Genomic DNA, 10,584 nt, shown 5'->3' on the forward strand with positions numbered 1-10,584 from the left:
CCCAGTACAAGAAATCAACTTCCAGAAGTCAGTAGAGGAGTAAGTGCTTTAAAAGAAAGAAAGAAAGAAAGAAAGAAAGAAAGAAAGAAAGAAAGAAAGAAAGAAAGAAAGAAAAAGAAGAAGAAGAAGAAGAAGAAGAAAGAAAGAAAGAAAGAAAGAAAGAAAGAAAGAAAGAAAGAAAGAAAGAAAAAGAAAGGCAGGCCAACCCACAGATAGCAACCAAAACAAAATGAAAAAATCCCCTGCAGGTTCTGAAGAACGAACGAAAGTACGCAGATTTTCATGGGGAATTGACCCTCAGGGAGGAGGGCAGCAGGGAGATTTCCCTGTGTGTGTGGTACAGCTTTCCCCTGAAGACATGAGGCTGGCGAGGCTGCGGCGGTGCGTGTGCTGAGGCTCCAGCAGAGATCCCAGCTCCTCTCTGGCTGAAGGACGAAGGAGCCCAGGATAAGCAGACACCAGAGAATGAATAGACAATTCTGGAAGGGAGAGACCAGAGGAGGGGACCGCAAATTCTGTCTAAACTCTACCCAAGGCTCCTCAGACTCCTGAATCATGCATGTGTGGGGCATCCTGGAAACAGCTCGGCTGAAGAGGAAATATGGGCTGAGACTGGCGTCTGCCCACCTCAAGCTTTGCAGGGCCCCAGCTCCAGCCTGACCAGGTTCATTGGCACCAAAACGAAAGCACTCACAGTCTTCATAGGAATATAACATAATGTAGAGTCCCTACAACCTGATGGTCATGCGTTCACGATAAAATCCAAGATGGTGTCATCTATACTTCACTTAAGAAAAAAATCCAAACTACTTGTCAGAGAGAGAGCCAGGTAATGGTGACCCATCCTCACAGGAGAAGAATCCCCTGAAGCCAATGTCAAGATGAGTCAGTTATTAGAATTATCAGACAAGGTTTTTTCCTAAGATTTTAAGTACTGTCCACACCCAGTGTGGTGCTTGAACTCACAACCCCAAGATCAAGAGTCACACAACCTACCACCACCGACTGAAGCTACCTGGCGCCCCACAAGGGTTTTTAAGATTTATTTATTCACACACAGAGAGAGAGAGAGACAGAGAGAGAGAGAGAGAGATACAGGCAGAGGGAGAAGCAGGCTCCATGCAGGGAGCATGACGCGGGACTCGATCCCGGGTCCCCAGGATCATGCCCTGGGCTGAAGGCAGGCGCTAAACCACTGAGCAACCCAGGGATCTCCCCCCCAGACAAGGGTTTTTAAATGATGATTATAGCTGTACTCAACTGGGTAATGGAAAGTAGGCTCTCATGAATGGAGATGTAGGAAATACATGACCAAATTAGAAGTTTTAGAAATGAAAAGCACACAGTCTGGAATTTTTAAAGTCCACAGGATGGGCTTAATAACAAGATTCATGGGCAGCCCGGGTGGTGCAGCAGTTTAGTGCCGCCTGCAGCTCAGGGTATGATCCTGGAGACGGGCTCCCTACATGGAGCCTGCTTCTCCCTCTGCCTGTGTCTCTGCCTCTCTCTCTCTCTCTGTCTCTCATGAATAAATAAAATCTTAAAAAAAAAATAACAGGATTCATTACTTCCAATTGAGAGTCAGGTGGGAGCTCCTCAACTGCATAGTTCAATGGATTCTGAGGTATGGAAATTTCTTTTGTGAGTGCATTGAGGAGCTGTGGTCTGAGCGCAAAGCATACACCCGTTGCAGATGTGCACGGGGAGCCCACGTCTTGCTTCGGCTCTGACAGCACAGGAGGGTATAAATCACGTCACTTGCAGGTCACGTAACAATTGTTGCTGAAATGATGGTGACACCTTATAGGTCTTAAATATAAGTGCTTCTCTCCCTTGTAATGTTTGGGTTGAAATAATTAGGAGACATCAAGTCTGAAGGAAAAGTAAAATCCTAGAGCAATTGGGTGTGTGAGCATCGAGGTGACAGGAGGAGCTTCACAGTGAGTATACCAGCAGATACGGGACCGTACACCTCAGACAGGTACGCTGTGTGCTGTGGGCAGTACAGCTCAGGAAAGCTGGGTTTAAGACATACGCCCAAGGCAAGAATATGCAATGGGAAGAGGACGGGCTCTCCCGCCAATGGTGTCGGGAAAACTGGGCAGCCACATGCAGAAGAATGAAACTGGAGCACTTTCTTACACCATATGCAAAAATAAACTCAAAGTGGATGAAAGACCTAAATGTGAGACCTGAAACCATAAAAATCCTAGAGGCAGCAACTTACCTGGCATCAGCTGTAGCAGCATATTTCTAGATATGTCTCCTAATGGAAAGAAAACAAAAGCAAAACTAAACTATTGGAACTACATCAGAATAAAAAGCTTCTGCACAGTGAAGGAAACAATCAACAAAACTAAAATGCAGCTCATGGGGATGAGAGAAGATATTCGCAAATTACATATTTGATAAAGGGTTACTATCCAAAATAGATAAATAACTTACCGAACTCAATACCCCCAAAATGAATAATCCAATTAAAAAGTAGGCAGGCGGCACCTAGGCGGCTCAGTTGGCTAACCACCTGCCTTCAGCCCAGGTCACGATCCCGGGGTCCTGGTATCAAACTTTCAAACCCCATGTCAGGATTTCTGCTCAGCGGGGAGCCAGCTTCTCCCTCTCCTTTTCCTTATGCTCCCCTCTGCTTGTATTTTCTCTGTGTGTGTGTGTGTCAAATAAATAACAAATCTTGAAAAAACAAAACAGCAAACTAATTACCATTTTTAAAAATTTTTAAATAAAAAGTGGGATGAAGACTCCAACAGACAATATTCCAAAGACATACAAATGGCTAACAGACACCAGAAAAGATGCTCATCATGCCTCATCATCAGGGAAATACAAATCAAAACTACAATGAGATATCACCTCACACCTGTCAGAACGGCTAAAATCAACAATACAAGAAACAACAGGTTTGACGAGGAGGAGGAGGAAAAGGAACCCTCGCGCACTGTTGGTGGGGATGCAAACTGATGCGGCCACTCTGGGGGACGGTATGGAGGCTCCTCAAAAAGTTAAAAAAAATAACTGCCTTATGATTCAGCAAATTGCACTGCTGAATATTCACCCAAAGAATACAAGAACACTAATTCAAAAGGATACATGCACGCCGATGTTTACTGCAGCATTATTTACAATAGTGAAACTAGGGAAGCAGCCCAAGTGTCCATCAGCAGATGAGTGGGTAAGGAACAGGTGGGCTACGTCCATATTCAAGGGAATATTACTGAGCCATAATAAAGAATGAGATCAGGGGATCCCTGGGTGGCTCAGCAGTTTAGTGCCTGCCTTTGGCCCAGGACGCGATCCTGGAGTCCCAGGATCGAGTCCCTCGTCAGGCTCCCGGCATGGAGCCTGCTTCTCCCTCCTCCTGCGTCTCTGCCTCTCTCTCTCTATCATCAATAAATAAATCTTAAAAAAAAAGAAAAAAAGAATGAGATCTTGCTGTTTGCTACAAACGGGTGGAGCTAGAGAGTATAATGTCAAGTGAAATATGTCAGAGAAAGACAAATACTATATGACTTCACTCCTACGTGGAATTTAAGAAACAAAGCAAATGAACAAAGGAAAAAAAGAGAGACAAGCCAAGAAACAGACTCTCGAGCAGAAGCAGATGGTCACCAGTGGGGAGGAGGGTGGGAGGAAGGGTTAGGTAGGTGATGGGGATTAAGGAGCGCACTTGTAATGAGCTCGGAGTGATGGATAGAATTGCTGACTCACTATATTGTGGGGCCCCCCCACGTGGCTCTGTCAGTTAAGCATCTGCCTTTGGCTCAGGTCATGATCCCAGGGTCCTGGGATTGAGCCCCACATTGGGCTCCCTGCTCAGCTCAGAGCCTGTCCCTCCCCCTGCTCATGCTCTCTTTCCCTCTGAAATAAAAAATAATTCTTTAAAAACTTATTTATTATTATATGTTTTATTATAAATAATAATTTAATTATTTATTTAACAAACCATAAGTAATTCCTTTAAGATTTTAAAGAAAGGGGGATCCCTGGGTGGCACAGCGGTTTGGCGCCTGCCTTTGGCCCAGGGCGCGATCCTGGAGACCCGGGATCGAATCCCACGTCGGGCTCCCGGTGCATGGAGCCTGCTTCTCCCTCTGCCTGTGTCTCTGCCTCTCTCTCTCTCTCTCTCTCTCTCTCTCTCTCTCTGTGGCTATCAAAAATAAAAAAAAAAATTAAAGATTTTAAAGAAAGATAAAACAAAGGGACTGACAACGTCAAGTGTTGGCAGAGACAACTGGAACTCTCGTACATCACTGGTACCTGTTAATACAGTCACTCTTGTTGGGCATTTTCTTAAGAAGTTAAACATACACCTGACTATGCAACTTAGTCATTTTTCCTCTTCCTCCTCCTTCCACTCTCCTCTCTCTCTTGAAAAAATAAATAAATAAATAAACAGCATAACCACTGTTGACAAGGATATGGAGAAATGGTTACCTGTGCATTGCCGGTGAGAACGTTCAATGGAGCAGCCACTGTGGAAACCGGCCTGGCAGCTCCTGAAAAACTTAAATACAGACTTACTACGTGACCCAGCAACTTAAGATACATCCATAAGATTTAAAAATGGACCTCAAGGGGATCCCTGGGTGGCTCAGCGGTTGAGCGTCTGCCTTTGACTTGGGGTGTGATCCTGGAGTCCCGGGATCGAGTCCCACATTGGGCTCCCTGCATGGAGCCTGCTTCTCCCTCTGCCTGTGTCTCTGCCTCTCTCTCTGTGTGTCTCTCATGAATAAATAAATAAAATCTTAAAAAAAAAATGGGACCTCAAGCAGATCCTTGTGCTCCCCACAGCACATTAGCCGCAGGAGCCAAATGGTGGACACAGCTCAAGGGCCGGCTGACAGAGGAATAGACCAACAAAAAAATGGGGTGTGTCCATGCCACGGAATGGGAGTCAGGCATGAGGGGAATGGGGCTACCGGCCACGATGTGGGCGAGCCTCAGGAACATGATGCTCAGCAAAAGCAGCCAGACGTGGGAGGATGCATTTTCCATGTTTTCCATGTCCAGTGACACCGGGTGACTTGGTCTGTTCAACATCTAACACCTGATTTGGGCTCAGGTCATGATCCGTGGGTCATGGGATCAAGCCCCACGTTGGGCCCTGCCCTGAGTGGGGAGTCTGTGTGTCTCTCTCCTCTGTCTCCCCACCCAGCTTGTGTACGTATTCATATCCATGCAGTGTCCAGGTTAGGGAAACCCACAGGCAGGAAGCATAATGGAGGCTACCGGGGGCTGCAGGTGGGAAGGGGAATTACTGTTTAAAGAGGGCAGAGTTGGGGCCCCCAGGGAGGCTCAGTGGCTGAGGTCTGCCCTCGGCTCAGGGTGTGATCCCGGGGTCCTGGGATCGAAGCCCACGTCGGGCTCCGTGCAGGGAACCTGCTTCTCCCTCTGCCTGTGTCTTTGCCTCTGTGTGTCTCAGGAATAAATAAAATCTTTGAAAAAAATTTCAAGAAAGGAAGAGAGAGAGAGAGAGAGAGAGAGAGAGAAAGGGTGTCTGGCTGGCTCAGTCAGAAGAACATGGGACTCTTGATTTTGGGATCCCGAGTCTGAGCCCCGTGTTGGGCATAGAGATTACTTAAATAAATAATAAAGAAAGAGAATAAATAAATCCATGACCTGAGAAGAGGAGGCAAGTGCCTGGATACTAAGAGCCACAGCGCCTAAGTCAGGCAGAAAGACTGGGGCAAGTGCAGACTTCACAGGTGCACGGCGCTGGGGAACGAGGCGCATGCGTGAGGAAGAAAGTGGGAGGGGCCCCTGGGTGGCTCAGCCTCAAGCAGTTAAGCGTGTGCCTTACCAGGCTGATTTCTGGAGACTCTGGGGAGGCAGCCTTCCTTGCCTGGCCACAGCCCCCCCGCCCCTCACACCATCACTGAATGCTAGGCCACTAACCCCCGTCCTGGCCTCTGTGACTCCGGCCCCACCTCACTAACTGCCCCCAGCTGGAGCCCAAGTGCACCCCCCAAACACACAGCCCAACAGGGCCAGGGATGGGGCTGCTTCATTCAGGGGTGAGAAACACAGGCCAGTTCTGGGGGGGCCAGTGGCATGGGCCAGGTCAGGGGGTGTGGTGGGCCAGGTCCCGGGGTGGGGGGTGGGGCATGGTGGGTCAGGCCCCAAGGTGGGGGGGTAGTCAGGTCCCGGGGTCAGGATCAAGTTTGACCTGAGTGTACACCTGCCACTGCCACCCCAAGCCCTGGGCTCTGAGGCCCAGTGGAGCCTGTGTGTCCCCCCATTGGCCTGCTGCTGCTGGGGTGGCCTGCTGGGCACCAGACCCTCCCCTTGACCATCATTGCTCCCCCAGCAGGACTATCCTGGGTGCTGCCTTCATGCCTTCTCAGAGGAGCAGAGGCAGCTCATGCACAGCTAGATGGGGGACCCAGCACACCCCCGACATGGCACAGATGCACCCTGGCTTATTTCCCCAGACACCTTGGTGTCTGTGAGCCGCTGTTCTGAGTTGGGGGCTGAAGGGGAGATGGCACTGCTGATTAGTGACCCCTGCTCCTCAAGCCTGGCTGCCAAGTGTTGCCCCAGCCATCTCCTGTGCCACCTGGGACCTGGCCTCCAGGGACAGCGCAGCCAGGACGTCACATTCTCATCCAGGCCCACCTGCCAGCCATGGCAGGTGCCATCCTAGCCCAGATTCCAGCGGGTGTCTCCTGCAACGCCTTCCAGCCACTACAGGAAGAGGTGGGGGTGGGCGGCCCTATGGCTGGACTGGGGAGGGGAGCCTGGCTGGTGACCCCACCCGCGTGGCCGACCCGGAGCGAGGGGCTGCAGCAGTGCCTCCCAGCTGCTCCTGGAGGCGGCACCCTACAGCCACCGCAGCATCTGCAGACCCCACACGATGTGCAAGGCATGCAGGAGGGAGAGCGAGCATGCGGGGCCGCCCTCACTGACTCCCCCCCAGCATAGGCTGGGGTCCTGGGGCAGCAGCCAAGAGCTGCGGCTGGGCCGGCTTGCCTCCTCCACACGGATCTGAATCACCCCAGGCACCCTCTGCTCCTACGTGTCCCACGTGCCCCAGGACAAACTCCAGCTGTGGCTGGATGCGCACCTGGGAAATATCATTCCAACTCCACACCTGCTGTGTGAGGACTTGAGACAGTGGCATGAGCTCGAGGACAGTGCAGCACAGCCAGTCAGGGTGCTTTGGGGTGGGACAGGTGGCTCCCTGAGGGCCAGGCTGACGGGCAGTGCCCAGGCCCGGGTCCGGGTCCTAGATAGGCTCTGGTCAGCGTGCCCAGCTAGCCGCCTTCTTCATGGCCTCAGGCACCACCACCCAGGAGTAGGACGTGGACTGGATCCTGGACCAGCTCTCCCGTGGAGCCCCCTGGATGAGCTCAGGACTGGCCGGTGGCCCCCATGTGGCAGGTGTTCTGCGCATGGTCTGAAGCCTGCGCAGCCAGGGCCCCTGGGGTGACTTGCCCCTCCCACCCCCAGACTTGACCTGTGCCCTGCTTGGCACCACAACCCCTCACAGCTGGTCACTTCTCAAGAACCTGCCATACCTACAAGAACCTCACTGCACTTCAGGACAGCTTCCAGGGCTGGGTGACGAACCTTTGGTAGGGCTGGCCCACGTGGCCATCAGAGGGTGACACTGCTTCCTCACTGTTCCCTGGCTTTTAGCACATGCCCACCTCCCAGCACCCCTGCAGTCAGGATGGCATCTGGGAGCAGTGGCCTAGATTGGGGTCCCAAAGGCCCCAGGGCACGTGGGCAGTCAGGGCTGCCCAGGGTGGAGGTGGCCCCAGGTCAGAAGGGGAACCGACGCAGAGATGGAGAGACCAGCCTGGACCTCCGGGAATTGCGGCCTGCAGCTCTCCCGGGTCAGAGCCAGGGAGACACGTCATCCCAGACGTGGGTGGAGTGAACCCCCGTGGGGTCTTCTGTTTTGCAGAGTGGCTCCCTGCTCCCCGTCTCTACCAAGGCAGCTGGCTCCTTCCTCCCAGGCCCCCAGCATGAGGAAGACCTCATGTCCTACAGAGCGTGGGGCACCCTGTCCCCTCACCTACTCCTGACTCTACAGCCCAAGGAAGGGGAGTTGGAGGCTGTCCTCCAAGGAGACTGTGGGGGCAGGAGGGAAGGGGGCCCGGTGGGAGGTGTCTTCTGAAGAGGGCCCATGACCTCACCAGCTGGAACCTCTCCAGGCTGGGCTCTGGGGCTCAGTGCTCAGGGTGACCCTCCCACAGGCAGCAGGCCAGGCTGGGTTCAGGGTCTTGTCTTGGGTGCTGCCCTGGGCGATCCCCGCCCCAGCTCCGTGGAGCACCTTGCAGGGTCCTTCCGGGGCCGCAGGGGCTGGCTGACAGGTGGCAGCATCAGAGGGGCCACACCCAGGGCCTCGGGGCTCCATGGAGCCCGGGAGGCGGGAGGCAGCTCAGACACGGCAGCAGGGCAGGGACGACACCGTGTCCCCGGAAAGGATTTGGGACATGGGCAGAGGATCACGTGCTGCTGGGCGTCAGTGGGCCAGACACGCACGTGGACACGTCGTGACCCTCAACCCCAGGGAGGTCTGGGGGAGCGACCCTTTAGGTGTCCTCGCAGGGCGGGGGTGGGGGGCAGCATCGGGGCCCCGCGAGCCCCCAGGGGCTCCTGGCCTGCCCAGCCTGCTGCACGCCCTCCCTGCTGTGCCCTCCCCGGAACACCCCCCCCCCCGCCCCCCGCCCCCCGCCCCCCAGGAGCAGGTCGCAGGCCTCTCATTAGCGGCTAATTGCTGCCCGCCTCCCGGGGCTGCCACAGGCTCACACCTGTTGACAAGCCGAGGGGCCACAGCGGGAGGCGCTAATGATGTGCTCATTGCCCGTGGTGGTTTTCTGCAGCAAATACAGGGCGGCCCGGCTCAGCCCAGGGAGCGCTCGGCTTCCCGGGGAGTCAGGCTGCACCTGCACCGGCCGGGGGGCTCAGACGGAGCACCCGGATCCTGCACCGGAATCTGCTTGTTCTCCCTGGATGCTGAGAACAAGGGGCACGGGGGGCACCGCGCGTGGGCCCTTCCCCACCGTCCCTCCAGGGCCGCAGCCTCACAGAGTGGAAGGGGTGAGCGGCTGTGCCCACACTCCCCCAGACAGGGGAGGACCCCCATGACTCACAGGGACCTAGGCTGATTTACCCAGAAACTCCCGAGCGTGCAGACCCTCACCTGGCAGGGACACCCCCAGCTGGCCACCCACACTTTACAAAAAGACAGGAGCACATTCAGGAGGCTGGACATTCTTGTCGGGGCGTGAGGCCAGCCTTGACCTTCACGACTCACCCTGAACGGCCAACTACTGACCTCCCTCCCAGGCAGGGGCCCTGCTGCAGCCGGAAGCCCCTCCCGTGCCCGCCCATGGTCTGATACGTGGGCCCTTGGGCCTCTCCTGCACACATCCTTCCTCCTACACCCGGCGGGGCAGGGGGAGCAAGCCCCACTTCTACTTCCCAACGTTTTGCAGACGCCTTGGTATACAACACAGCAGCACTGGACGATGTAGTAAATGTTTTGAAATCACATGTTTAAGAAATTTTTTTTTAATTTTTTATTGATTTAAGCAATTTCTACACCCAGCATGGGCTCAAACTCATGACTCCAAGATCAAGAATTGTAGGCTCTTCCACCGGAACCAGAACAGGAGCCCCCGAGCATTTTTTTGGAAGGACAAAACGCCTTTTACTTTTCCCGACCCTGGATCCTTGCTGCCTGCCTGCAAGACACCTCCTGGCCCAAGCCTGGCTGTCGGACAGCCTAGCCCGTGTGGTCCTTCCCAGCCCCGCACCTGGGCCAGCGCAGTCCACACAGTCCACAGACCTGGGGAGACGCATCCCATTTCGCAGCAGATCCTGAGGATCCCACAAAAACTTGGACATGAGGGGGACGCCGGGGTGGCTCAGCAGCTGAGCATCTGCCTTCGGCTCATGGCGTGATCCCGGGGTCCTGCGATCGAGTCCCCCAGCAGGCTCCCTGTAGGGAGCCTGCCTCTCCCTCTGTCTCCCATGAATAAAAAAATCTTTAAAAAAAACCTTGGACATGAGGGCTGTGGTGGGTTGAATGGTGCTCTCCAAATAACGTGTCCCCCAAACCTGTAAATGAAACCTCATGTGGAAATAGGGTCCTTGCAGATGTCATCAAGGACGTCAGGACGAGATCATGCTGGTAGGAGTCTGGGCCCTGAATCCAGTGACAGGAGGGAGGAGGAGACACGCGGGAGCCCTGCGACGGAGCAGCGGAGGGCTGCCTGGGACCACCAGCAGCCACACCAGGCAGGAAGGGGCCCCTGGAAGGGCCTGCGGACACCGTGGCCTCGGCCTCGTGGCCTCAGCAGCTCTGAGAGGATAAACCTCTGTGGTTGTAAACCTCAGCTGCTGTCCCCCGTTGCAGCAGCACTGGACACTGACACGGGGCCGGTCCCTCCCACGGCAACACTGACGGCCGCCTGCATGCGGGGGCAGCTGCGTGCACCTCGGTGGGACTGTGCCCGCGCCCACCTGGAGCTCCGGTGGCCAGCCTTGGGCAAAGGGGGTCCTGTGGGCACACCCGGAGCGGACGCCCAGGTCCGCGTCTGTCCCAGTGCAAGGAGC

The sequence above is a fragment of the Vulpes vulpes genome, chromosome 3 (genome assembly GCF_048418805.1).
Source record: "Vulpes vulpes isolate BD-2025 chromosome 3, VulVul3, whole genome shotgun sequence".
Taxonomy (NCBI): Eukaryota; Metazoa; Chordata; class Mammalia; order Carnivora; family Canidae; genus Vulpes; species Vulpes vulpes.